This window comes from Mytilus galloprovincialis, chromosome 11 (genome assembly GCF_965363235.1).
Source record: "Mytilus galloprovincialis chromosome 11, xbMytGall1.hap1.1, whole genome shotgun sequence".
NCBI lineage: Eukaryota > Metazoa > Mollusca > Bivalvia > Mytilida > Mytilidae > Mytilus > Mytilus galloprovincialis.
The window spans coordinates 39,013,710-39,019,821 of NC_134848.1; the positions used below are offsets into that span (position 1 = coordinate 39,013,710).

Consider the following 6,112-nt stretch of genomic DNA (forward strand, 5'->3'; position numbering starts at 1 on the left):
ATGAAATTGAGCGAATTCAAGATAGTGTGTACGTCTCGTATAATGTTTCCCCAGCATCTTTGCAGACAAGCATATGGATGTCATCACACCTTCCTAAAACCCCTTTTAGATCTCTTTTAAAATCTTGGATGAATTGATAGGGATGGTATGAGGCTCAGTGGTATTTTATTTAGGAACAAATGTCTTCGGACTTCCTACACTATCTTGTCTGTACTTGTAAAGAAAAACTCAAAATACCGTGTTTGCTTTGAGCAGAACCTTTCATGTGCAGACCTGTGGCCATGAGTGAAATGTGTAGAAATATTAAAACATGTCTTGTGACGGTTGATGAAAATGAAGATGATGGAGATAACGGTTGATTTGGTATAAAGCTTGTTGCACTGGTACACACGGTTCCAGTCCCGAGGTTAGGGGAGTGTTGGCGTGCCCTTAAAAAAGTTAAACCCCGCCAATATCTGTATTTGTCTGTTTCAAGTCACGAGACGGTAATGCAGTGTTTGTCGTTTGTTTCTATATACTATATTTGCTTCTTTCTTATTTATTTTGTACATTAATCAGGTCGTTAGATTTTTTGTTTGTTTTACATTATTCATTTCGGGAATTGAAGACTATGCAGTATGAATGTTACTCATTGTTGAAGCCCGTACGGGACCTTTAATTGTTTTATGTCTCATTTGGTCTCATTTCGAGAGTTGTCTCATTTGCAATCATATCACATCTTCTTTTTTATATGGAATACTTTTGAAGTTTGGGGTACGTTGCAAGGGATAAAAGGGGGGATATAGTTACAAAACCTTTATTGTAATAGATATTAACCAGAGTTAAATACACAACAAAAGATAATACTATGGTAGCAGTAATAATTGTGAAAAAACCCAAAAGCAACGAGTAATCTATAAAAAAAAAAACTGAAGTATCCGCAAATTCAATTTGAGGTCATATTTGACTGTAGTGTTCTATGGCTTTGGTTTGATGACTCACCCACTATGATAGTTTAAAAAATAATTTTAAAGTATTGTCCTGCATGACACTTGATTTTTACCTGAAATTGATATCTTTCATAAGGTTAAGGTGCTCTAAACATTTTATAGGTTGAAAACTTGATTTTTTGAAGTTTTGTTTATAAAACGTCGTTTTAGGATTTTTTTTGATAAAAAAATATCAATGATTAAGGTTTATGTATAAAAACAAACATTACTAAAGCCAAAACAGTATCATTTGTATATAGGTAGAGTTTAGAAATAGAAAAAAATGTCAAAATTGAAACCCTCGCAAACTTTCACAGATTTTTACATATGACCTTTGACCTCAATTTTAAAAAAATGTGACCATATCAAGTCCTGACGACAGGCATATTATTATAGTACACGATTTCCTCTTTCCAATGATATATTATGTAGGTGTGTGTTCGGTGGGGAGATTAAATTCCAAAAAATCTGCCTTCAGTCACCGCACTAAGTGTGACGGGGAATTAAAACATTTTAAGGATATTTGATCTGATTCATTTGTGAACGACATTTATACCACTCACAGTCCATTGCACTGTAATATATATAGGGGTTGAATCCGCGTTTCCGGAAATACTGTACAGTCCGTATACGATGTTGTTATATACATGTATGTAATCGTAATCACAGGTACTGTCTGTTTTTCGTTTTGCAAGCGCCATTAAAGGATGTAATTTGATGAGTTCCTAATATTTTGCCTCTCGTATCCCCACACAGGATTATTACAGCACAAAGGGAAATAAGCGTGAACAAGTCAACAGAAATAAAAAATCATTGATATGTTAACTAACTATACGCTATTTTCCTTTTACCATTTAAACACGAAAATGGTAGACTAGAGCAAGTGTTGTTTAAAAGAAAAGCCGACTACGATAATACATTGGTGTAACTGAGTTCTCGATCCTAAAATCTCTTAATCTTAATTACCACGCTTGATATAATTTTGCTGAAAAGTGTGTTGTTATCTATTTATAATTATCAGTATATTTATAATATTTATTAACTTATGCTGAATGTCAAGATAATCATATTTTGCATAATTATTCAGCACGATAATATCTTTATGTTCATCAAGATAAAATTTTATGTTATCCCAGTGTCTTTAAGCCATTCATTTGTTTTATTTACTTTTGTTTACAACAGGTAAAACTTACCTATGTATTTTGTAATCGTTTTACAATCAATTATTGGATATGTATGTCTTGTTCAAAAAAGTTTCTTATCACATATTAACCCAAAAAGCCGGAAAGTTTCGGAATGCACTTCCTGTTTGTTATATTAGTCTCTCTACAAAATGGAATCACGGAGGTATTTTCTGATGACATGCATGTTTGCAACTGTATTGCATATCTTGTGTGTTGCTGTGACCATGGCGTTTAAAGGAGATCATATTCTATTCAATGGTATGGATTTCAATTACTCATTTTTATTTCAATTTGTTTGTTGAAATCGGAAATGTATTATCTGTTTTTACCCTTTTTCCAATTGAGATACACGAGTATGTCTTGCACTGTTTTCTAAATTTAGTGAAATGTCTTTTTTCAGATCATATGAAATTCATTCGAATAATTTCAAATTGTTGTGGAGATTTTTTTGTCTAACATTATCGACCTCAAAATATACAAACCATTGTGAAATTGTCTTTGTTTGACCACGGACTAAATAGAAAGTCCCTGTTTTGACATTTAGGGAATGACTGTAATATGTTTTCTGTCTAGTATGATTAAATAACATCAAAAATGTGGTGCGCACTTAATAACCTGCATAGCGGGTTATTTTAAAATGTGCTCCACATTTTTTATGCTATTTCGAATAGACAGAAAAAAAATATTACAGTCATTTCTTATAATTCAATTCTAAATTCCATTTTTAACCGGAGTAAACCATGAAAAAACGTTGATGAAGACACGATCACATGACTAAATTATGTATATGATCTGATAAACAAAACAACGTCAGCCAAACAGAAGACGCGTTACATCCGTTATTTTAGTAGAGTTCGTGATGTTTCTTAATTATTATTTATAACTGTTGATGTAAATGTCCTTTGGTTTTGTGAGTCTTTGTTTACTCCTTGGTTTAGATTGTTATTGTCTTATTATCCAAAATCAAATTATTGTAAAATATTTCTTTGGAAACACGTGTTAATTAAACCAATGAGAATCAACCAAATAAATGAAACAATATGTGTTATGAAATATCATTGCGTAATTCTTGTTATAACATTGTGAACTGATGTTTCTTTTCCATTGCAAACACTTTCAAAATAGCCGATTAGATTATAAGAACACACGTGACAAAATAAACCAATGAATAACAAGAAAATGAACATAAATATGTAATATGAACGATCATGGCATATTCCTTGTTGTTACATTGCAAACTGATGAAAATTTTGCATTGCAAATTCTTCCCAAACACAGCGTTACTTATAGGTTGACGGTACATGCTACTGTATTGTATGCCCTTTCGAAATTTCAAATCTGTTAATTCTTATCAGAGAGGTTTGTTAATTAAAACACGTGTAATATATGAATCTGAAATATTGTGAAGTCACTAGTTTAGATAAAGGCAACAGTAGTATACCGCTGTTTGAAATTCATAAATCGATTGAGAAAAAAAAATGGTTTCAAACTAAGACTAAGGTAGACACACCAAATATAAGAGGAGAACTACGACACAACAGAGACACACCACTTAAATGTAGCACATACAGACACGAACTATAATATAACAATTGCCATTTTCCATTTTAGCACGCAATATATACATTTTATAACTTATGGAGTATTGCTTTGCAGGTTTATCCGTATTATTTTTATATTATTTTATTTTGGTAAAATGGCTAATTTTGATATTTTGGAAGGGTTCTTTGTCTTAAGTTCTTGTATTTTTATACTTTTCTCTTACAATATTTGTTTTTGTTAATAGAAATATTGTCAGGTCGACGAAACTGTGAGATGTCAATCAATCGACAAGAGTTTGAAGGATGTAAAGATGACTCCCACTTTCCTGACGCTAGTAGCAATAGTAAGAAATATTATGCATATGCAATTATTATAACAATTATCTAGATAGTTATTCGTACAATAAAACAATGTATATAGATATAGGAAGATGATTTTTTTTAAATCAGTTTCTTTAAAACATGTCATAAACAATTAAAAATCTGCATACGAGGTATCGGAATAAACGACACTCCCGTATAGCCAAACAGACATCCAATTGCGGCAATGATTATGTTGATGGTCGAATTAAGGTCAAGGATAACCCTTGTAATCTATTGGATCCCAAAAAGAGAGGTACAGAACTGTTTAACTGTCGTTCTTTGTTTTAAAGTCAGAGTTAGGCTTAACACACACAAGTAATGATTGATAATAAAAGAATTTGACGCAAACAAAGCCAATATATAAGGTTGTATCCTTCAATGAATGTGCCAATATAACTCAACACATGAATGACAAGAATTTAGACAGCACGACACAACAATTTATTTTTTGGTTAACTGTGTTTGCATTTGTTGTTGCTACATTCTTACTATCGGTATACAAATCTTTTATTTTCTTGTTAAAGGTATATTGTTGAGAGACACACCAAACTGGCAAGACTGTGGCATGTTAAATTCTAAACACGAGATAGAAAGACATGGACTTGTAAAAGGAACAAAATATGACTCCCCCTTTACCTATTATATGGCAAAGGTTGGGAAAAAGTACACGGATACTACATTTATCAGTTATCATTACTATTACAATAAAACACAGATTGATACTAACCGTTATCAGATGTTATGGAACATGACAGGAATATTAGACATTTATGACGAAATAAATATTGAATGGAGAAGAAAAACAATTTGTATACAAGGACAAATCTAATATGTGGAGAAGCTTATTCGTATTTTATAACTGATATGGACGGTTGCTACAATAATTTAGCCCATCCTTTATGGGGTCTCTACTGCAGTACTTGTCTGAAAGACATATCCGTTTATGAAGCGAAAACGTCGATGGTGACGAGTAGCCGCTATTCTATTAACATAGAAAGACAAGAAGATTTAAACAAAATACAAGTAATGTTTCCATGTTCTGCAATAAATAACACGAGTCGGACAGCTTTCGAATCCAATACCAATAGCACATCCAGATGCAAGACCGATTCACAAGTAGTTGTGTACATGTTTATTTCTTACTTTATATTCACCATAATTATAGGTGTATATATTTGCCATAAAGCAAGATTATGTTATGCAATTGTACATAAATTGAAATCATTTGGCAGAAAAGGATATAAGGGGCAAGTTTATACATTCGACGCTTTTATTTCATATAGCCATTCTGACATCGATTGGGTTTTAAAGTTTTACAACAAGTTGCATAGCTTCGGCCACAGCATATCATTTGACGAAAAGGACTTCTTAGTTGGCGCCTTCATATCTGATAATATATATCACACTTTAGGTAAAAGTCGTAAAGTTATTTTTATTATAACAGAGCATTTTCTCGAGAGCACTTGGGGCGAGTTCGAACTGGAAGTTGCTCGTACATATGCGTTGGACAATGTAAGACATAACATGATTATAGTAGTGGTAAAAGATGATATTGATATTAATAGAATGCCGAACGTTTTAAAAGATATATGGTATAAAACAACCTGTATAAAATGGTTTAAAAGTAAAGACAAACAGGAAGATGATTATAGCAAACACGAAGATAAATGTATCAGAAAAGTCCACAAGGCAATATCAGTATATAGTTGACACATATATAGTCAACAATTGAACATCACAGATTGTTCAGCATAATCAATTCAAATAAAGGGAAGTACAATCCTACAAATGTGAAAAATATATCAGGTAGATTAAAGAAGAAAATTGAAGTGTTTATTTCATATAGTCATTATACTAGAACGATCTGTATACATTAACATCGGATTCAAGTCATAAACCAACACTATAACAAACGTTTCGATATTTATTTGAAATATACGAAAAAAAGAACACGATTTTTCATACGTCGTCATCCTTATGTACAAACTTTGGTTATATACCATTAAATGTCTTTCTAAAATAATAAACTTGTGGTGAAGGACCTCAACAACATTCC

General features: G+C 31.9%; 1 long non-coding RNA gene across 1 annotated transcript; it reads left to right on the forward strand.

The window, feature by feature from the left end:
* Window positions 1–2,219: 2,219 nt before the first annotated feature.
* On the forward strand, window positions 2,220–5,845 carry LOC143051130 (uncharacterized). Its single transcript, XR_012970611.1, has 3 exons — window positions 2,220–2,410; window positions 3,939–4,037; window positions 4,581–5,845. It is a non-coding gene; the product is annotated as an uncharacterized LOC143051130 (long non-coding RNA).
* Window positions 5,846–6,112: the final 267 nt, after the last annotated feature.